The sequence below is a fragment of the Hipposideros armiger genome, unplaced genomic scaffold (genome assembly GCF_001890085.2).
Source record: "Hipposideros armiger isolate ML-2016 unplaced genomic scaffold, ASM189008v1 scaffold_354, whole genome shotgun sequence".
NCBI classification, from domain to species: domain Eukaryota; kingdom Metazoa; phylum Chordata; class Mammalia; order Chiroptera; family Hipposideridae; genus Hipposideros; species Hipposideros armiger.
Window position 1 is genome coordinate 1,504,531 of NW_017731704.1, and position 13,214 is coordinate 1,517,744.

A 13,214-nucleotide genomic window follows, 5' to 3' on the forward strand; every position below is an offset into this window, starting at 1 on the left:
TCCTTATTTTTCAATAAGATGAGTGTATCTCTAGTTTCATTTTTAACCCATTGCTAATCTATAACCCTGAGTCTCTGCCTGTTTCTCTGTTGATATGTACTAAACTCTAGGATTCTCAAATTGCAGGATCCCTCGCATTAAACAAAATAAACAGGTGACAGTGATTTGCTTTGGAGAGGGAAACTGGCCAGAAAGAGAATATTCATTGTTTGCCTCTTTTTCCCTTAGTAATTTTAAGGTAAGTGAATGTGTAAGCTTTTACAAAAGTCAAAGTTTAATTCTTCAACATTTCTTTAAATACCTTTAAACATCTCACACACAATACCATATTTCCCAATTCAACCAAAATAAGAGTATGTCGCTTCTAATGTTTATACATTACAGTATTTCAAATGTAAAAGTGGAATAGTAAGGAGTTTTGGTAGTAAGCGCCTGTTAGTAATTTTACTCCTCTAATATGTACACGTGACAAAATTGAAAAAGAGTGTTGTGATCATTCACACTGTCATCACGGGTAAAATGTAAACTCTGTAATTGTTTTATCCTTATTAGCATATTTCATGCAAAACCTCAATGAGGGAAATATATGTCTTTGAAATTAACTATATACTTCTGCAGTTATAAAGTAACCAACAGTTATTTAATTAATGCTTGTTAATTGAATATATACATACACACCCACAGTAATACTAGCTGCTTTTCTGGATCTATTGTGTCGAAAGGTTTCTTTCTTTTCACCTGGGAGTACAAAACCGTTTCCTGTGTCTATTCTCCTAGGAGAGCCCTGAGAGGCCCATGTAAGTGCCTCTGATTGTCAGATATGTGTAATGAAGCTCAAAAATAATAACCAGCTGGAGCAATGAATTCAGGACTGTTAGTAATGGTTAATTAACTCCCCTCTAAGCCCCTCGACATGGCCAAAGGCCTTTTCCAAGTAATCTTCAGATTTTACTGTTTTTCTACTCTTCATGGACTTTAAATGGCTGACTAGAAAGTAGGGTACTATTAAATTGTGTAAGCAACTTTCACATCATAGCAAAGGCATTCTCATTATGAAAATCACATGACAAATTTAGTCCTCTTCTGTACCAGTGATTTTCAGGAGAGGGCTGCTTAGTGAATTTGAAAAGGATCAACAACTTTTATTTATTTTTATACTACTTATTTCATGATACTTAATGCTTTGAAATTTCGAGTGACATTTGATAATTTTAAAGAAGGATTCACAATTTTCAATTTTTTAACAAACATGACATAAGTTAAAATATGCAACTCTCAGGGTACATTTCAATAAAATATTTTTCCTTGATGAATTTTGTCCATTGCAATGGACTCATTGAACTTTAGACCAGAAGTGTACAGGAAGGGAGTCTGATTTAAAGAGCATGAGTCATTTAATAGATATTTTACAAAGAGTACTTCTTTTACTCCTCATAACAGCTTTAAAAAGAATCTATGAGTATCTTCATTATGCAAACAAGGAAGCCAATTCAGAAATCTGCGGCACCTCCCCATTCCTGGGTCCTGTCCCTAGGCAATGAATTCAGGTCTTCCTGATCCCCAGTCAACACACTCCCGGTTTCCCACTACCCTTGGTACCTTTATCTAACAGTCCAGTAAGTAGGAAAGGGGAGTGGAGACCTTTACCTTTCCTCCTAAGCTGTTTAAGTCCTGAAGAAGGTTTTCTGTAATCGTTGGATAGCTAACACTTCATTTCACAGATGTGAATTATAAATGCAGACATCTTATCTTCATCATGAAATTACAGACAACTTGAGAGCAGAATTAGCAGAATCTCCTTTGTATCTTTTAGAATAGCTAGAACTAAGATGTTTAACAGCCTTGACCTATATATAGATGGAGAAGGATTTCAGGGAATGTGAGTGGAAAAGAAGAGGGAATCAATAATAAACAGGCCAGATAACAGACCACACAATTATAAAACAAAAATTAGTGCAAATTCTTTGATCATCCATCCACGTACATTTATAGTTTTAAAAATTGGTTCTATTCCTTTCAAATGTCTAGTTTGTTACTTACGTGAATACAGTAAATGCCAATCCAAAAATAAATTTGTGCGGTAGATTCGAGCCTAGTAACGTGAAGTTCACCAATATCAGCAAAGGTCCAGTCTAATTTTAAAATTACAAGTCACAGGTTACCTGTTATGCCAATTGTCACCAGGGTTACTGAGAAACCTTTTGTTCATTCACTGAAGGAAAAAGTTCCAGCTTACTTTCATGGCCCATATTCCCTTTCACTGCTGGGCCTGGTTAATCCCTCATCTCCTCTCACCCATTCCTTCCACTGGTACCTTAAACTTCATATGTATCAAATGTTTACCTTACAGTTCTTTGATCACACAATGCCTTCTCACACTTGTGTGGTTTTGCATATGCTATTTCTTCTGTTTTTCCCCATCTCACCCAACTGGCCATCTTTCTTATTCATTGAGACTCACCTCAAATAAATCTTGTCTATAGAACATTCCCTCTTCTGTAATCCTAGGCAAAAAATCAGTCAAATCCTGTATGTTATATAGAGAGTGGTAATGTTGTCAGTTTTGATGTCAAATATATTTTGCATAAATATATTTTGGTATCTCTGATACCTAACATAGTAACTATATCGTTTTGAGCATTGTTTGATTTCCAGTTTTACTTTTATTTATAAAATCAGAATTATAACAACTACCATCAGGTTGCCCGGTTAATCAGATATTATAATATATGTTAACACCTTCTCTCGCACATCCATACTCCCATAAATTCGTTTATCTCTCTGCTGTATCACTTAATGTTACAATGGTGTGAAATTTTTCGCCCTTGAATTCTAACTGCTACAGAGAAGGACAACTTAATCTTAGATGTTTGTCACCAGCAGCAAAGCCAAACCTTGGCATTTAGTGCCTGCTGGCTAAATGGTTGCTCAATTAATTAAACTAAATTTTCATTTAGTGATGTTTTGTAGACCTTAAAAGCCTAAATAAGATATTTTATTGTCACTAACAGTGTTGCGTTCAAACACATGCAATTTCTTACAGGCTTCTTAAGTAACCACTTTCCAAGGTTCGTAACTTTACTCCCAAAAGTAATTATGTTTGTATTCCCCCTTCAGGCCATATTTGAACTTTAATTTGAGTCTGTAAAAACTGTGGGAACACTTGAACTGGCTTGATTCTTGATAATAAAATACTACGGAAACAGGTGGCATGAATTTATATTAATTTTTTTTTCATTTTAGTTTTAAAATTAAAATTCAGATATATGTTTTGAGTTCTCTGTTTAAAATTTGAAACAAAATTCTCTGAAAATCTCATCACATTAAAAGTATGATAAAAAGAAACTAGTAGCAGTGATTCTTGGCACAGAAAGGAAAAAATGATCTATTTACGGAAATTAAATGTTATTTTGTTTCTTCTCATGTTTCACTATAGAATTGTTTCATTCTAGCTTTCTTCTACCAAGGCCTTAATTTGAAGCAACAAAAACAATCTTTTAAGAACTAAATGTTCTACTAATTGTATTTTGATATTTTAATCTATCGATTGTATAGATTTTGTCACAATTTTTTTCTCTATTTTTAATGTACGTATCACTTAAAATAATCACATACATTAAAAATTTGGAGTTATTGGGGCTGGCCGAGTGGTGCGTTAGTTAGGAGTTGGCTTGGAACGCCAGCCGGTTTGGATCCCACATGAGGGCCAGTGACACTGCCCCCTACAGCTAAGATGGTGAACAACAACTCAACCTGGAGCTGGGCTGCTGTGAATTGCCGCGCTAGTGTAGGCTGCAGTGGGGCTGGCCAGCAGCGAGCTGAGCTGCTGTGAGCGGCCATCCAATGGCTGGCGAGTGACTGCCTCACCCGGGAAGAGAGCAATGATTATACCAACACTGGCGAGTGACTGCCTCACCCGGGAAGAGAGCAATGATTATACCAACATGGGCCAGTGAAGCGACGCCCTCCACAACTAGACTGAAGAACAAAAGGACAGCAACTTGTTTGTTCCCCTTCCCCAATTCCCCAACACTGTTCCCCTCCTCCAATTCCCCAATAAAATATTAAAAAATTGGAGTTATTAATAACAGCATGGTTTTTAAAAGCTTGCTTTACTAAAGGATTTTTCAATTTATCCAAAAGATTCCTTTGATTAGCAAGTTCCCTAATGCATTCAACTTTAAAAATATACATTCATTTTCAGAAAGTATCTATGGTTTAAATGAAGAAAGAACTATAAAACTACCATCCTTCATACCAGTTTATCAGCTTTAAAATGCTATGATAGATAGACTAATGAAAAACTTTTGTAATTATAAGCATATTACTTAAGGAATACATCATGTATTATTTGTATTTATCTACAGAAAATTCATATTAATGAGGAAAGAAAGCATTTTTACTTCATGATTATAGAAAACATGAAAAGTTAACAAAAGTAAACCTTGTTGAGAGGGACTGAGCATTGGCCATAGAGAATCTAGTGCTACCGTTAACTACTTTTCTAACAGCTCACTTCGAAAGTATTAATACAAGGTATGATCAAACAACACAGTGAATGTTTAAATTTTAAAAAAATTATTACACTAAAAGACACATTGCCATTAATCCCGCTCAAAATACTCGCCCTCGCTTTGAACACACTTATCCCATCATTCTTGCCACTTTCTGAAGCAGTTCTGGAAGTCCTCTTTCATATCTTTAGTTGCGCTGCCATGGCTGCCTCGATGTCCTGAATCATTTTGACTTTGGGGAAGAGCCAGAAGTCCCCCGGTGCCAGATCCAGTGAATAAGGTGAGTGAGGACACACTGTAATGCTTTTATTTGACAGAACTCACCATACCAGAAGCCATGTGTGACATGGAGCGTTGTCATGATGGAGGGTGATTTACGGCACACTTTAAAACACACCTTCTCTCAAGCGTAGCTCACAACTGACTGATTGGACCTAACAAATTGAAAATTGTCACACACTGTTACTAAGGTTAAAGGCTGCTTCCCATATTGAAGATCCCTGCCTTTCTGTTGGATGGCACTCGGCAGCAGCATTCACCGTATGTTTTGGTCACACCTTGTATGTAGCTGTAACTCCAAAAAATTCACTTCATGGGTAATGTTTATCCAGAGAACTTCTCTTTTCAAAATGAACTGCTTCTTTTCCTGGTTTTGAATAGCCCATCCTTCCCACCTCCATACACATGCATATATACATAGATTTTATACATATATATATATTTTTTTTTTTGGTTGAGCCATCCTGCCACCTGTTGGCAGCTCAGCGGCAGCTCAGCTCAGGCTGGACTCGAACCACTGTTGCTCAGAGCACAAACCCTTGAGCGAGCTCTTAACCAACTGAGCCACTCGGCCAGCCCTAAAGTTTTTAGGCATATTCTGATCCTGGCTTTACAAAGTTTAAGAACAGACATTAAAATATACCATAATTCTATTACAATATAGGAATACTGAAGGCATGACCTCAACTTTCACAGTAAAAATTAGACTTGTGTATCCATTTATTGATGCTGTCATTTGCCTATGTGTGTGTGTATATATTGACCACATTCTAAAGGTTTATAAAGGGCAACAGCCTTCAATATTAGGAAATATTTCATTATATGACTTCCATTTAGGTCTCATGAGTGCACATAAGCTCTTTAGTCACAATATATTGTTTATCCATGGGATTTATGTTCCTTATATACTTTACATTATGTGTATATGTGGTATGATTTGGTTATATGACACATTTATATAAAATATGCATATATGATTTTTTCATTCATTTTCATTTAAGGTTCTCCAGTCCCATAATCATCTGTTGTTTTTATTCTTTTTTGCACTTCCACCCTTATCAGCCTTTAAAAAAATTACAATTTGAATGAAATCATAATTGAATGATTTGAATGAAACCAAAATATGGTCAGAGTATCTGCAAATTAAAACTTAAGAAATCACTTTTAATAGAAAAAGTAACTTTTGGCAATATTTTGAACAATGAGTGGTTAAAACAATGTACCAGTTAATGTACTCAGTGAAGCTTTGCATGTGCCATGTTTTAATCTTTTCAGATTTTGAAGGGCAAACAAATATTATTTGCTTTTAAAGTTTACCACTTTCCCAACATTTATACTTGGAAAAAAATAATCTCTTCACTGCTCAGTTTCACCATTTTTAAGTTCAGATCCAAAATCACAGATTGACATAAGCTTAAGTGTAAATACATTTTCCTCAGATGTCACAACCTGATAACTAATCATATTTTACTGAACTTGCCAATTTACACAATAGTTTAATGCAAACAAGACCTTCCCCGAGTAAAAGAGCATTTCTGAAAATGTTTCTTATGTGCTTTTCCAAAAAATAATCAGCTACCCTGGAACTTACCATTTCTCTCCTCTTCTATTGTCTGCCCTTCACCTTCACCTGTGAGTCAAAACCCTCAGCCCACTGTTAAAATATGGGTGTCTGTAAGAAAGTAAAGTTTTGCTTTGTACAATGCCAAAGAGAGTTGGAGGTGGAGGGAAATATCTTATTCCCCATTTCTGATACTTCTTAACAGAGAGCTAATTAGTTCATTTTGCATCCTATTGTCCTAAGGAATTTTGCAAGGAATAGCTCTATTAGCATTTAGGGCTTGTACTTTCAGTGTATTCTACCTCCCTCCCCTCAAACAAGATTTGACAGCAAGGAAAGCTAGGTAAGAAAATAAACCTGAGCGAAACATAGGAAAGACGAAATGCTATACTTACCACCTGCATCCCTCGCCACCCGTCAGGTCATCACCACCTAGCCCTGCTGCTGCACCCTTTGGGGTATACTCTTTCCATGCTCCATGCTGTCACGGTCACATTGTCTTGCCTCAAGTTTTACTGGCTTTCTGAATTATGTCAGTATCACTCAAGAGGAATAGTGGGTTGATTTTTGTCCCTCAAAAAGGTATGTTGAAGTCCTAACCCCACCCCTCGTATCTGTGATTATGACCTTTGTGGAAATAGGGTCCTTACACAGATAATCAAGTCAGAAGGGGGTCATTAAAGTGTTCTCTTAATCCAATATGACTGGTGTCTTTAAGAGCAGAATGACATGTGGATATGGTGGCAGAGATCGGAGTTACGCTCCCACAAGCCAAGGAATACCTGGGGCTATCAGGAGCTGGAAGAGACAGGAAAGGGTTCCCCCACAGAAGGTTCAGAGGGAGCATGGCCCTGCAACACCTAGATTTTAGACTTTAGAACTCTGAGAGAGAAACGTCTGTTGTTGTAAGCCACCCAGTCTGTGGTACTTTGTTATGGGACTCCTAGAAACTTCACTCATGTTAACTAATGGTCTGCTGCTGCTCCCTGCATGGCACTGCCTTCTTCCCCCGGATCATACTACTTATTCTAAATTATCATTCTGCGAGAACTTGGGCAAGTTCTCTATTCTCTCTCAGCTTCAGATTCCTGACTCATCCAATGTTATGGATGACGTTTCCCTCCCACGAGTGTGTAGCTTAAGTCAAATAAAAAATATGAAATATGTGACAAGTGTTAGGAATAACTGATTATATCTCTGCTTCACTAATTTCAAACATTTTCTAATTATATATGATTTAAAGTTCTCAATGTTATCTTTATTAATGGAAGTCAGTTTCATATCTCAAAATATTTAATAAAAAAATAAAGACAAATATTACAAAAATAGTACTGAGACTGGATTAGCGTCAGAGACATTAATATGAACTCATGTTTAGCTTACCATAGAAATATCTATGAAAACAGAAACAGTTATAGGTTTGTATGTATGATGGGTCATTTTATGTGTGAACTTGGCTGGGCCACAGTGCTCAGATATTTGGTCAAACATTATCCTGGATGTTTCTATGAGAATGCTTTCAGATGATATGTACATTTAAATCAGTGGACTTTGAGTAAAGTGGATTGCTCTCCGTATGTGCGTGGGACTCATCGAATGAGTTGAAAGCTTGACTAAAACAGAAAGATTGACCTCTCTAGAGCAAGAAGGAATTCTACAGCGGGGGGCCATTGGACTCGAACTGTGTCAGCCCTACTCTGGGTCTCCATCCTGCATGAGCAATTCCTTAAATTAAATCTCTTTCTATGCACACATCTTATTGGTTCTATTTTCCTGGAGAATCCAATGTAGTATGAATACATGCGTTAGTACGATTAAGATACATATATGTTTTACCTAACTATATACATTGAGAAGTCCTAAAAGCAATGACACCACAGTAGCAACAAGCACATCTAATACCTAGACCTTGGTTTCTAAATATTTTCTCTAATAAAAAGGAACCAGGGCTCTTTGGAAAAACAGCTGATTCTAGGACCAGGGAAGAAGAAGTAAAAGATGAGCCTGGATCATCTTGTAGTTCCAAAAAGTAAGGAAATGCTCAAAAATGAAAGGATGGAGACACTTCAGAGGAACACACTAACTGCAAAGAGCTCCTCATGGCTAAAGTTGGAATGATTGAGCAACAAAATATTAAATAATATGTGACTGGGTTCTAGCCCAAAGCTAAAACAAGTATACGTACGTTCCTACTGAGGTAAATCAATGACCAACTGAATAAATCATTGGGAGAGAAAAGACAAACGCTCCTTCCCAGAAGAATTCTGAACAAGATGCGTAGCCACTCCCCCTAGAAGAGGTGGAGATTGCCCTGTCCCCTTCCAGCTTGAGGGTGGCTGAGGCTTTATGACTGGCTTCCAAAGAACAGAGCAACAAAAGCAGAAAAAGTAACTATACCGTGGAGAAACACAGAAAACGTACTTAACCAAATAATAAAGATTAACATCATGAGTGATGTAATCTAGATGGCATGACCTTCTGACATGACATGAGGAGAAGGGCACTTCACCGCTGTTGTATTCTTTCCAAACCTCGTATCACAGTCTAATCAGGAGAAAACCACAGACAAACCAAGATTAGAGGACTTTATGCCGAATACCTGCCAGTATTCTTCAAGGTTGTCAAGATCATGAGAAATAAGGAAAGACAGAGAAACTGCCACATACCAGCAAAGACCGAGGAGGCCTGACAACGGAATTGCAATATGCTACCCTGGATGAGGTCTGAAACATAAATAGGATATTAATGAAAAATTTGGTGAAATCCAAATAAAGTCTGGAGTTCGGTTAATAATAATGTACTCATGTCAGTTTCTTAGTTCTGATAAATGTACCATGCTAATATAAATATAAAATGTTAACAGTAGAAGAAACTGAGTGAGGGTAGAGGAGAATTCTCTACTATATTTTACACTTTCCTGTAAATCTAAAATTATTACAAAACAGAAAGTTTATTTTTAGAAAAGTAACACCCATTTAAAAAAGTAAATAGTACAGATGGACTATCCATGAAAAATGACAGTTCTCTGGCCAATTCCTCTCTTCCTCTAGTCCCATTCTTCACTTTTAAATGTATATATAGTTCTATTTTAATATTTCTTACTTAATTTTTGAGATGATCTGTGTTTATGGAATGATAGGCGGAAGCAGCGAAGTCACACAATACCTGATTTACTTTCAATCCTCTCTCCCTGTAAAAGTGACATTGCTATTATTTTTGGTTACTCCTTTAGTTTTGTTTCTGTTGTATGTATTTTACACTTTCATTCCTTATTCTATCAACAACAGCAAATATCTCTTGAATCTTCAATTTGTAAGCCGTGTATTTTATTACCACCCACAGCCTTTCCTCCATTTCTTCTCCAACATTCTCTTTTTTAGTCATTTGAGAATTTTTTATACATTGTCAAGTTTGTTACATTTTATTCTGTTCTGTAATAATAATTAAACATCTGGCCTTTATCTACAGTTTAGTTTTTAAAACTGAAAGGCAATATTCATGTCCATCAAAACAGTGTTCACCATGGAACCATGTTATGCTCTAATAACATTTTTTCTATCTAGTTTTATTCATTCATTCATTCCATTATTTCTGTCTTTTCTGGGGTTTAAGGTGGATTTTTTGGGGGTACCCTTTCTCATGTTTTTATGCTCTTCAAAATTCTCAAATTACAAATCTATGATATCTTTTGTTTTCCCTCATGGAATAATTTCCTTCTCTAATCTATTCTCCTTCTCCAACCTGAACTGACTAATCTAAAAAGCATTTTGGCACATATCTCTATGACTTTCGAGGGTTGAATTCTCTATTTTCTCTATTCCATATGTTCATCTTTCTATTTTTGTGTTAGTTTGTTCATTTATTCCTTCTTTTTTTCTGAAACTGACACTTAAAGAACTTCCTAAAAAAGGCTATATGGAAAATAATATTCTGACACCTTAATTGTGTGGCAATGACTTTATTCTGTGGACCATTCTCTCCATATGGTCCAGGATGAAGATTGGTCAGCCGTGAAGACGTTGTTAGCACTTTCTTCCAGGATCCAAATTTGTTGATAAGAAGTCTGATGCCAATTTGATTATTACTTCCTTGTGGTTAACCAGCTGAGGCTTTTAGAAACGCCTCTTTGTCCTCACCACAGAGATATTTTACAATACTTTCCTAAATGTCTACCTTTTTCTCATACTCTGCTAAGCACTCAATTAGCCCTTTTGATCTGTAGACTTAGGCTTACATCTCTCAAAAAAAAAGTTTATTGCTTTCTGTTTAATTATCTTTCTAGTATTTTCTCTCTTTATGCTTTCTAGAAATTTTTATTAGTTGGATGTTCAATCCTTAATTTATTTTCTATTTGTTTTACCTTTCTTTAATCTTCTTGATCAATTTCTTTGACTTTATTTTCTAAACTTAATGAATTCTCTTGGAGGCAAGAAATTACTCATTTCCAAGAGCTATCTTTTGTTCTCTGATGATTCCTTTGTCATAGAATCCTATTTTTATATTACGGATACAGTATATTCATGACGAAAGTTGAATTACCCTATTATATTTTTTGGATGTCTTATTCTCTTTGGTGAAGTATCTGTGATCTTAGGGTCATTTATTTGTTCATTCACTTTGCCTTTTTCATATTTCACACTTTTCTAAACTTGCCTGTGAACTTTGGTTATCTATTTATGTGGAGTCATGATTATGAATTTTCCTGATATGTGAAGTACCTGCTGATTGCCAGGCTGCTTAGGATAAGGTCACAGAGTTGGATTGCTACACATTTGGATCCCTAAATATCGGACTATAGATGGTCTTATTGTTTTCACACATGCAATAACCCTTAAAATGTTAATTTTGGATATTAGAATTAAAAGGCTGGCTGCTAAGTGTTACATATTCAAATGTGAGAAAAAGAGTAGATTAACTATTCCATCTACCTGCTTTGAATTAATCTTCCACTTTTTATGGTAACTGGTACTTCCCATTCTGAACCTTCCTGTAGATTTGTAGCATATATTGGCTCTCTTCTCATCAGCCTTCTCGTATTTTCTAAGCGACAGATTTTTCTACACTTTTGCAATATTGCCGTTTTACTGTTTGCTTTCTGTCTTCTAGGAATGTATTGAAAGATCATGAATAGCCCCATTCTGCTCACCTTGTTGCATATCCCTTTAATAGCACTTCAACACAAAGTGGGAAAGGATATAAATACAAATGTTCCCTCTACCATTTTGAACAAAGATTCCCCTCACCCGCCCTGCTTTTTGTTTAAAATTACTGTGTCTCCACCTAACCTCCATATTGGTAAAAATTTTGTTTTGCACTGGGAAGATTTACTCACTAAGGACAACAGAAGGCCCATATGACTGCTTTCAACATGCCTTGCTGATTAGACTCTCTGGCTGTTCTAAGAATTTACTACATACTAGAAACTAGACAATTGTAAAATTGAAATACATTATGTGTGGTATAGAGAGAATGACTATCTTCTCTCATTTAACTCCTGGGACCAGTTCCTCATCTACTGAATTAAAAAAAAATATGTGTAAGCTCCCTTCTGAGTTGAATATTTTTCAATTTTATATGTAAATCCTCTGTTAGATTTTTTTTTCAAAATTTTAGATAACATTTCAATAGTATAACCAAGCAAGAATATTTTTAGCACTTTCAAGCCATTCTATAAAATATTCACAGAAAAGGTTTCTTCTATGAAAGGAAAGAATATCTTAGGATTTGTCTATTTAAGTTCATGAACTTAAACAGGGCTTCTTTATACACTGTACCTTCTAATTTAATAGATTAATATGTAATTAATAAATATGGAAGAATACATGTACTAAACGCATTCAAGTACAATTTTTCATACATTCTCTAGTCTTGAAGACTGCAAGTCTCTACACCTCCTTGTAAGGGTATTTTTCTTTATCACCAGACTGTACAATTACCTTCTCATGTGGAGTGGAGTGGTGACTTCAGTGACATTTTAATGGGTTTGAAGTGGATCCCGACCATGACCTTATCTTATTTGTATGTAACTTTCTGTAAACCATTAGGCCTCTGTCTTTTATTCAATTAAATTGTGTGAAACAAAGCTGGTACATTCCTCACTTGCCCTTGTTTTATTTTGTGATGTAATGAAATAATATTTGTCAACCACTTGTACCCATATGATGAATTAGTGATAAAATTAGACAGTTATTTTTAATTATGGCATTAAAAGAATAGTGGTGAACTGATTTTGGATTGGTGCATTTGAACTAAACTTTCCATATGATGCCATTTCTAATTTCAGCAATGGCCTCTGTGTAATGTATGGCCCTGTTAAGGAGATTTAGGCCACCTGGTGGTTCTCCACTGGAGTTATGTATTTATAGAATTTCCTTATGCGACTGCCTGATGTCTTTGAACTATTTGTTGTAAAAACCTGGTCATCTTTATTTCTGTATGTAAGTTTATATTTAAAAGCAAATGCATTAAAACATAGAGTTTATAATCATTGTATTTTGGTGATGATAATTAATATACCTTTATAAAAAATTGTCAATAGACACTTTCCTTCGTCCAGATGATTTCTTCAGCTTTTCTTCTGGGAAGCAACTGTAGAGGTGAGATGGAGAAACAGTAATTTATTACCTTCCAAAAACCAGTTCTATACTTGATTAAACTGAAATCTGGTAAAACTACCTTTTATTTCTAAACTCTCTGTAATATTTAGAATCCTAGAATTCAAAGAGATCTTCAGATTATGTTGTCTAATCCATTCTTTGTATCTATGGAAACTAAAGATTGGGGTGGGTGGTGAATTGTTAGAATAACAAAACTAATATGCATCAGGGCCTCAGACAGAACCAGCATCTGTTGGTGACCAG